We start from the raw sequence: 11355 nt of genomic DNA, 5'->3' as shown, positions 1-11355 counted from the left end.
ATCAAGAATGCATCAACTCATCTCTCTCCAAAAACAACATAAACTTCAATTCTTCATAAACGCGTGCACTTGAAACAACACTACACCTAACCTTGGTTAGGTGAAGATATGTTTAGAAAATCGTCTACATCAAAAGACATGAAATGATTGGCCGATGATGCGTGGTAATTTTGCGAATTGGCAGATTCACCCCTAGGTGTTTCAGAAGACTCTGGGTGCACATGCTTTGAAGAATAAGAAGTGGTTGTCTCTAAGGAAGCATCTTCTTCACTCTTGGCAAAACGACCGCCTATACCCCTAGCCCGGTTCACCGCATGTAGATGGCGCGACTCGTGAACATACGACTGTAGGATACAACCAACATATCATGTTATTTACCATTTTACACAAGCAAATTCATCTTTAAATTATAAAGTCATAATTCACCTTACGGCCTTTTATTAACTTCTTTTCATTCACTGCTTTCACACGCGTTTTCCTTCGCCTCAGGATCGCATGGTACTGTTTGGCATTTACAAAAACAGGCTCTGGTCCTGTTTCTGGTGCCAAAGGCATTCTTGATGGCACATCCAATGATCGAGGTGGAATCTAAAAAAACAATCAAAATAAATCCATAAACTGATAGTGATGATCTTTAAGATATACAAACACACAAAGATATACAAAATCGTGTATCTTACCAAAGGTCGACCATAAGCCCCCATCATTCCACCATAATATGAATATGGCGCACATCCCTGTACAACTCAACACAACAAAGAACTTTGAAGAAAATCAAGAATCCAAACAAAATATATGTAAACCAAATCGACCCGTTTTGACCTACCCCAAATAAATACTTTTCAAAAATAACCCGTTTTGACCCTAACCAAATTGACACCTTTTAAAATGAGCCATTTTGACCCTAACCAATTGACGCCTTTTTAATGACCCGCTGGCTCGAAACATAATGATATATATCTTCTTTAAAAAGACCCGGCACGAGGCGAACAAATTGATACCTATTTAATATGACCTGGTGTGACTTGAACCAAATTTGATACCTTTTAAAAATGGCTAGCTTGATCTTAACCAAATTGATATCCATCATCCATTTTGACCCGAACCAAGTCGACACATTCTAAGTGACTCGTTTTGATTTGAACATATTTGATACCTTTTATAAATGACCGGAACCAAATTAATAATTTTTCAAATTTGACTTGTTTTGACCCAAACCCATATTCTAGCCCGTTGCCCAACTCGACCCGCCTGCTTTGCCACTCATAATATATAACCAACCAAAAGGTGTAAGAAACTTACAATGTTATGCCCGAAAAAATCATGTTGTGGAACCTGGTGTAGGAATCCACTGTTGTTGACCGGAGGCATGCTTGGGAGTGCCTGCGGCTGCTGCTGATAATTTAGATTGAATTGTTGTTGTCCATAAAATCCTGACCTCAAAAGATGGAGGTCAATATCAGTATTACAACAACAAAAACATATAACCATATAACTTACTTAACTAATAATTCAACCAAACAAATATTAACTACACTGCAAAATCAGCATTAGTACCCGATGGAAAAGATGGAGCATGCATTGTTTGTGTGCTTACAGCATCGTCCTGAGAAGACGGACCGAATAAAGACGGCCTCATGTTGTTAGTGAAAGACATATTATGCAACAGAAAAGATGTACCTGCATGCAACAATAACCGAATACTCAACATGAAAGCATATATAATGCATATATATTAATCAATAATCACACAATTACATATGCATGCATGAAAGATTACAATATACAAGTAACTAGTAATGCTGACCTGCATGCAACAATAACCAAATAATAATCAATTTCATAAGATGAAAGTACAATAATAATCAAACCATATTATTAATTATGACTCTTTTGAACCAAAAACTCCAATTAAGAGCAGATAGATGATCAATTACATATATATTCATGCATGAAGGAGATCCATGTCTAACTAAACAAAAAACATTGAATAGAATCAACATTAATTCGTCATTGGACCCAAAATTCGAATTAAAATCATGCAGGATGATTACGATTAACAAGTGATTAGTAAGAAGGTGCAAGTGAAATTAGCGTCAAATACTAAAATCTGTGCAACACTTAATTGAGTATTCATGTAAATAGTAATTAGCGGAAGAATGGTAAATACTCTTGACTTGACTTGGGAGATGAATAATCTGCATGTAATTCAAGACCAAACGCAGCAGCAATTTATGGACGCATGAAACCACGTTGTTTCTATACCTACATGTGGCCTCATCTGTTTACAACTTGGAAACACCATATATCTGATTATTTTTTATATTATGTTTATTCTTTTATACTTTATTTTATTCTTAGACTTTTATTTTATTCTATGATTATTTCATATTATTTTTCTTATTTGTATTTTATGATTCTTTGTATTTTATTTTTTATTAATTTATTTTTATTGCTAATTTATGATAAAATCTTTTTAGTGCTACATTTTTTATTGCTTATATTAGGGTTGGATTTTTATTGTTTATTTTAAGCTTACAATTTTTATTGTTTATTTATGGCTAAATTTTTATTTGCTTGTTTTATGGCTAATTTTTTTATTGCTTAATATATTATGGTCAAATTTTTTATTGCTAATCGATGATTAATTTTCTATTGCTTATTTCATTTGGTAACAAAAAAATAATTTGATTAAGTGTAAAAAGGTGGTGTAAATGTGAAATATAAGAATATGTAAAGATGTTTGTAGCAATCTAGAGAAAATGAGTGGTTTTTTTTTAATAATTAGTAAAAATCTATTGTGATGACTAAATATATGGACACCTTATATGTTTAATCCTAAGCAATGAGGAATGAACAATATGGACTATAGCCATGATTTAATAAACTTCATATTGCCGATAAATATTAGAAGGGCTTATGATGCTAATGAAGATAGAACTAAAGGGAAAATAAGAGTCAAATGGAGTGATGCTTGTTGTGATAAAAGTGCTTGGTCTTATTGCTTTGATCTACAAAGATTATAGAATATATTAAGCAATAAAGAGACTAGTGTTCAAGCTAATAGTTTGTCCGATTTCAAGATATGTATTCGTCATTATTTTCCTATCAAAAACATGATTTTCTTAGAACCCTCATCTTAGAGTGCTGCATCACATTACTTGTTTAAAGTCCACCTTTAATCTTTCCAATTCTGAGAGAACTTATAATTCATTTTAGTAAAGAATTTACTTAAAAACAAGCCTTTTCTAAATAAAAAGTGCCTTTAAGTAATTGCAATTACTGTATTACTTCCTTGAACAAAATTATTTTAGAAGTTTAATGCCTTGTTTTTTTAGGCTATGTTTTTTTCTTTTGCTGATAAAATATAAACCCCCCAAGTACCCCTTTAACTAATTCATTATCAAATTATCAAAACTGCCATTTCTAGAAACAAGAAGCAAATTTGTATATTATAAGATTATGTCCAATCAAAGAACCTTAAAAAGCTGCCCAAATTAAAAAAAGATCTGAAAAAAAGAAGAAAATGGCTTCTAGTACAATCAACTGTGGATGCGGGTAGCGCCCGAGGCCCGAAGAGCAGTGTGCTTTTTACCAAAAGATTTTTCTGTGTAAGTGATTCAGGCTAGACTTCCTTGAGGAAATGACTAATATGAAATGATTCTCCAGAAGGATCCTGCATTGGCAAATTAATAACCGATTGCAATTTAAAAAGGTATAGCGGCGCAGCTTGTTGTCTGCCTGCCTTCTGTTTTGATGTAATTAAAAACTTTTAATTTATTGATGGATATTGGAAACAATAAAAAAAATTACAATGGATACCTGTGTCATGCAGGATTATTAATAAAAACAACTAAGTATGAGCAGTTATTTGCATAATTCTTCAAACTGTCTCTAGGTTGATCAGGGGATTTTAAGTTGGCCCAACCCATTATGTCCTGCACTTACAACATGACTGTTTTGGCATGTAACTCAACCCAATCTTGCACACCCCTTCGACCACCTCTATCAAAAATTCAAAACAAGATACCCTATAATAAAATTAGCAATTATATAAAAGAGTCACGGTCAGTGGTGGATCCAGGAAATTTTCTTACAGGGGTCAGAAATATTTTTGGGTTGGTATTCAGTTATATACATACATACATACATACATACATACATACATATATATATAATTTGTTCTAATTCAGCCATTCGGGTTGGGTCAAATTACTATATATATCTTTTTGGTCCGGTTCAGACGTCCTGGTCAGGTTGAATCGAGTCAGGTCACACATATTTATATATAGTCAAACTAAATATCATTAGAAATGTATAATTAAAATATAATTTATTTAAATTTGTATTCTACGGGTTCTTATTTTTTTAAATCTAACCACGCATCATCTACTTTGTCATTGGCGGAACTCTAAAATAGACATTATACCGACCAATATCTATTTTAAATATTGAAAATATTGATAAGTAAAATAAAATAACAATAAAGAAACAAAAAAAAGTGTATGTGTTTATTATGTAGATCGTAACAAAAATAATAAAAATTATAAGTTAGAGCTTTATTATATATTTTCTAAGTTTAAAAAAAGAATATAGATGTTTTGAAATCAAGAGAAATCTTATATGAAACCTTCATTAAAAGAAGTCTTTTAATGAATTAAAGTTTTTGTTTTTTTAAGTGGGCCTTTAAGCCCATGCAACTAAAAAAATAAATAGGGCAACAGTTATGTACTTATGTATCTTCCTTCTTTCTTTCTTTGTCATCCAAACAACACAGGGTAAAACAACAGCCTCCTAGCCGAAATAAAAATTTCCAATCATTCTACTTCTTTCTTCCTTTGTTATTCTTTCATCATCTATCGAATTTTGAAATTCCACAGGGTCGGTGTCAAATTTTCACAGGGGCCAGTCAGGATTTTAACACAATGTTAACACTAATTTTTTTTTTTTTTCACAGGGGTCGGCCGACCCCCGCACCCTATAGGTAGGTCCGCCCCTGGTCACGGTTTGGAAAAAAACAAATTCAATAGTGATAGAAAATTAGAGTTAAGAAACAAGATTAAGGTCAAAAGAAGTAAATTATACAGTAAGTGCCAATGTGCCATGAATCTAATTACTAAAACGATTTAAATAATGTTACATACAATAAATACTCTTTGGACCCGTTCGACAAATGTAACTCAAAATAGACCGATACAAAAGAAGATGGGTCAAAATGTCAAATGTGCCGACTTTTATACTTTATAATAACATGACACGAGAAACTATTACCTCTTTGACAATAAACTTCAACACGTGCTACTCGTATGAAAGGCTTTCAGCAGGCATCCAGGATTAAGGTAAGAGATTTTTTAATTTTTAATATTATAATATATAAATTACTTAGAAATTAGCTATCTAAGATAAGCTAACATATCCAGCGGCTGCTCTGGTATTATGCTTGTCAAATCTAGCATTTACTGCAATTTCTGTTTCGGCTTCTGTTAGCTCCAAAGGGGCTGGGGGGCTGTTGGTTTGTTAAGATTTGAGCCAGCATAGAAAAACAATGGAATTAAGCCGCAATGGAAGAAAAACAGACAACGGTGGTCTGTGGCAAAATGGATGGCTTGAATACTGAGCAAACACAGGTCGGATTTGGCTAGCCTAAAATCTTTTCAATAAAAACTAGACGTCCAACTATGATTACAAATATTGTATTATTTTTAGAAGGAACCTGTTTTCTTAAACAAAATTACTTAAGAGGCTTATACATTGTGATACACATTGGCAAATAACCAAAAAACAAAAATGGTAAGCTATGGAAGTCATGGAAGACAAGATGATTAGAAAATACAACCAACTATGACAATTTTTGTAGTAGCATTTTAGTTAAGCCATACCTTGTGCATTGATAGTTTTAAATTCCAAATCAAATAGATTTACAAAAAAAAAAAAAAAAAAAAAGTGATGGTAGGTTGGCCCATCTAATGTAGGTTCTGACCACACTTAAAAGTTGAGCGTTTTGACCGGTTACTCAACCCACCTTGACCCATCTATTTGGCCACCTCTAACAAAAGGCTAAAGAAGATAACTCTTTGGAAAAAATTAACAGTCAAGTATAATGTGTATATGTAAACCAAATTGACCGGTTTTGACCCAAACCATATTGATGATACCTTTTAAAATGACCCATTTTGACCCAAATCATCAATACCTTTTTAATGACCCGTTCTGGCTCGAAACAAAATGAATCCTTCTTTAAAATGACCCGGTTTGACCCAAACAAAGGGATATCTTTCTAAAATGACCTGATTTGACCAAAAACAAATTAATTGATATCTATTTAGAATGACCCTGTTTGACCCGATACAAATTAATACGTATTTAAAATGACCCGTTTTGATATGAACCAAATTGATATCTTTTTAAAACGACCCGTTTTGACCCAAACCCAGCACGGCCCGTTACCCAGCTGGCCCGCCTGTTTTTCCACTGATAATATATAGCCAACCATAAGGTGTGAGAAACTTACAATATTATGCCCAAAGAAATCAAGTTGTGGCGCCTGATTTAAAAATCCACTGTTGACCGGAAGCATGTTTGGTAGTGCATGCTGCTGCTGATAACTTGCATTAAACTGTTGCTGTCCATATATATCTAACCTCAAAGCATGTTTTCATTTACTTAAGTATCATAAGTACACAACATTTAGTGATTTCCAGTCTAGTGAATGGTTGGGAGAAGACGAACCGAATAAAGATGGCAGCATGGTTGTGTGAGACATGGAGATTATTATGCAACAGCTAGATTACCTGCAAAAAATGGCCAAATAATCAGTTTCATTTTCATCTATCAACATGAAAATACAATGCATGCTCAAGTACAATAATATAATCAAACCAGTTGCATTAAAAAAAAACATCTAAATTTTACTACAATTTACAAGTAATTAGTAAGAAAGTGGAAGAGAAATAAGCATCAAATGAACGCTTAATTAAAGTTTAATTTGAAAGCGAGAAGTTTTCATTTGGTATAAAAAAATAATTTGATTAAATGTAAAAAGTGGTAGATGTGGAAATTTAGGATGTTTGTAAGGATAGAGAGAAAACAAGTCTTTTTGAATAATGTGAAGACTAACCCGACACATTTGTTTTTAACCCTTAGAATGGGGAGTGAACAATATGGACTATAGCCATGAATTCTCAAACTTAAAAAACGATTTAGAAGATCTTAACATCAAAAATAACCTTTACACTAGGGATGAGCTCGGGACTGTACCGGTACCGATCCTGAAACTTGAAAATATTTGGTACTGGTACTGAAATGTTCGGTACCGGTATTTCGTGCAAAATTCAGGAAATACGGGCACCATACCGAACCGTACCAATACCGAAAACTTTATCCCTACTTTACACTCTTTTGACAAAAGAGTAAAAATAGAAAATTAACAGTCCTGGTTGGGAATTGGGATATCAAAATAATCAACTTAGAGGACTTTACACATTTAAAGTACCTCTGGACTTTGGCAAATGACATACGTAACTCTGGCAACCAACTGATGAAAAGCAAATGATTAAAATGCCAGCTGTACCATTTAACAACCAGAGGTGAGAAGTTGTTACCTCTCTGACGATTAACTTTAACATGTTAAAAATAGGGAAAATAACCAAAATAGACAATATTGACCTTTTTTATCTCATAAATAAACCTTGACTTTTAGCAAGTAACTTTCTATACATTCCCTTCTAGAACTATCAGATTGCGCCACAAGAGACATGCCAGCTAAGGAGGTTAAACCTTAGCATGTTCTTTTTGACACGAAAAATCATAAAAAGTAAGATGGGTCCCATCTTCTAACAAACCAGAACTTGACTTGTGACCATGTAGGCTAATTTTAACTTACAGATGCAGTTTTTAGCCTACAAGATAGACGACTAAGAAAATGCATTTGCAGGCTAAACTTAGCCTACACATAACACGAGTCAACTCCTAGTTGGTCAGAGTGTGCGGTCCACTGGCTTTTAAACAAGTTCAGTGCCAAAATGTGCCGCCTAAGGCTTAGCCTGCTTAGCATATGTGACAACTTCTGATTTGCTAAACATGGAAATGTCTATGGTCTTGTAGGCTAAAAGTGAATATCTGTTGGTCAAACATGTTCTTATGGTAATTTACTAAAAAAAATGTCAACAACTGAGCGCTATCTCAAAGGGCACATTTGTAGAGCTTAATGGATTGGTTGCCACACATGCCCACCTCAGCAAATTCTTCTGCTTCAGAAGCATCAAAAACAGCAATGACCTAAAAAGAATTTACTTAAAGAGAAGCTTTTTCTAAATTAAACTTACATTCTTGTCAAACATGTGCTTCATGACATTTAATGCATTTTCTGTTTCAGTTATCTCCAGACTCTAAGGAGCTGAGAACTATTACAAATTTTAACCAACCTAGAACATGAGGATAAGCGAGCCAATATGGATAAAAACAGGTAAAAATTGCAGAGCTAAGTGGCTCGGGTACCGGGCCAAAACAAGCCGAATTGGGTTGGACTGGAACACTTTGCTTAAGTAATTAAAGTCATTGTATTACTTCCATGAACAGAAGTATTTAAGATGCTTAATACCTTGTAACACACGCTGGACGTCTTTTAATCCTACTTGTAACTTTTTAAGCTATTTTTTCATGTTGGCAAATATATAAATGATTAAAATGGATACATGTGGCACACAGGATTATTAATAAAATCAGCATGGGCGGCTCGAATGCTGAGCAATGGAAGAAAAACAAACAACCAGTGTCTGTGGCAAAATATACGGCTCGAATACTGAGTAAACACAGGTCGGACTGGGCTAGCCTAAAACCTTTTTAATAAATATTAAAAGTCCAATTATGATTACAAATACTTCATTATTTTAGAAAGAACCTGTTTTCTTGAATAGAATCACTTAGGAGGGCTTACCGCTTATACATTATGATACACATTGGCAAATAACCAAAAAATAAAAATGGTAAGCTATGGTAGACAAGATGATTATTAGAAAATACAACAAACTATAACAATTTTTGTAGTAGCATTTTAGTTAAGCCATACCTTGTACATTGATAGTTTTAAATTTCAAATCAAATAGATTAAAAAAAATGATTGGAGGTTGGCCCATCTAACGTAGGTTCTGGCCACACTTAAAAGTTGACTGTTTTGACCGGTTATACAACCCAAAACCCTTTCTGGCCACACTTAAAAGTCGACCCGAAACCCGTTCTGACCAGGACAAATCTGGCCCGGACCAGTTTGGACCCGGATCTTTTCCTACCAAACCAAAACAACCCTTTTATAATTTGACCCATTTTAAAATGACCCATGTTGACCTGTATTCAACTTATCAAAACCCATTCTTACCCAAATCAAAATTCAAAAGAAATTTAAACCAATTGGTTTAGCTGAACATTATCATAACTAATATAAAATTTTAAAATGGCAATGTTGGAATACTCTTTATTTTTAGCTAATACCACTTACGAGATAAACATAATACCTATTTTCATAATTTGGTTCTTCATCATACTAATATTGCAGATAAGAAAGATGAACTTTGCAAAAAACTTCTGTTCAGACTCATCTATTGTAAACTGTATATTTAGAACCATCAGCAGATTCTGCAAGTGGCTCGGTTAATTACTTAATTATACAACTAAGAACATAGAGTTCAGGTTGTATGTTGATAAAGAGATGGAAGTAATAGCTATGAATTCATAGAGATGATCTGCAAAATATATTATATAACATCAGAATGTAAATGACTAAATTCTCATAGCGATAAGGACTTATGAAAGACCATGTATAATGAATAAACCATCAAAATGTTTTGCATCAGATCAAACTCAATTTGATAAAAAAAAAAAAAAAAAAGTGAACCAAAAATACCCTTTGTCTAAAAATCTGTACTCAATTAAAATAGGAATGTCAAAATTGTTATTTTACTCAAAGCCTGCAAAAGAGCAATGCAGCCATCTGGTTTTTGGTTAATCGGTTTTGGTTAATTAGTTATTTTCTCAGTTATGGGTCGGTTTTGGTTAATTCAATAAAATTTTAAAATTTTCAGCTAAAATAAACATGATGCTATGGGCGAAAAGAACATACCCAAACCAATATTTCAATGACAACAGTCAATCAATGAGCCGAAAAGGCCATCTAGATTCTGCATTCAAAAGTTTCCCTTGCTAACTACATACCATCAGACAAAACAATTAGAATATGTTCATCCACAAATTCAATTACAATTATGTAAAGCCTCTATATGGCCTTTATCTAACAGATAAAAGCAAATAAATTCTAGAGAGTAAGCTTAGCGTGTATACTTAATGCATAAACCTCCAGAAATGAATTTAATTGAGATAATATAATATAAATGTTGGCTATCATATGACCCATTAGTTATAACTAAAGAAAGAGGAAATGTGTTCTAAACACAACCAACACGAGCCCATCCAGACCAATGTGCTCAACCGGGCCAACACTTCCATGTTGGGTGTTTCCCACACTTGCAGCAGAAGATTGGAACCTCTTCTCATGACCCGTTATTGGAGCTCCTTTAGATGTTGTAGTGAAGCCTGGACCAGCATCATGCTCTACGGTCTGCATTAACAATAAGAAACAAATACAAAACTAAATTACCTTTTGACTTTTATAGTCAAACAAACAAATTCGATCCTGAATAGCAAAGTTATTTCCACCTAGTCCTGCTCTGTGTTTGCATTAACAATAAGATACAATAACTATTCAAATATATAATATATATTAACTCTTTGGATAAAAAAGGCTGTAATAATAACAATGCATATCCAGAGCTGGCTTCAAAAAAGCTAACCTCATCATCATCATCATCATCATACAAACACTTGAAAAAAACAAATATATGAAACCACGAAAAAGTAATTCATGCCAGCGGTAGTAGTAAAAGTAATATAATGAGAATTGTTGATATAAGAGAAAATCCATCTAAGCTAAGTTACCTTCAAAGAATAGGCAATGAAATGTGATGGATTTAAATTGTTTATAATCGTCTCTCATCTCTCTTCATGCATACAAAAGTTATTCACATTATACATACATACATGCATACATACATACAAAAAAACTGAACATCAAGATTGCATTCACTCCTCTCTCTCTCTCTGTACAAGATAGACTGCATTTCTCCATATACACATGCAGTTGCAACCTCTCAATACTGTCGAGTTTTGACATCAACCCGGGCACAGGAAACAACACTACACCTAACCCTGGTTAGGTGTTGATATGTTTAGCCAAACCTCTCCCATATCCGGTGATGCATGGTGACTTTGCCTTGGTGTTTCAAAAGACTCTGGCTGCACACGCTG

At 33.6% G+C, this 11355-nt stretch overlaps 1 pseudogene; it reads right to left on the bottom strand.

Moving 5' to 3' along the window:
- Positions 1–86: 86 nt before the first annotated feature.
- On the bottom strand, positions 87–882 carry LOC143634076 (nuclear transcription factor Y subunit A-9 pseudogene; annotated as a pseudogene).
- Positions 883–11355: the final 10473 nt, after the last annotated feature.

The sequence above is a fragment of the Bidens hawaiensis genome, unplaced genomic scaffold (assembly GCF_021521415.1).
Source record: "Bidens hawaiensis isolate Kalapana, Puna unplaced genomic scaffold, B.hawaiensis_p1.1 tig00006990_1, whole genome shotgun sequence".
In the NCBI taxonomy this organism is placed as follows: Eukaryota; Viridiplantae; Streptophyta; class Magnoliopsida; order Asterales; family Asteraceae; genus Bidens; species Bidens hawaiensis.
This window is presented reverse-complemented; position numbering and strand designations above follow the sequence as displayed.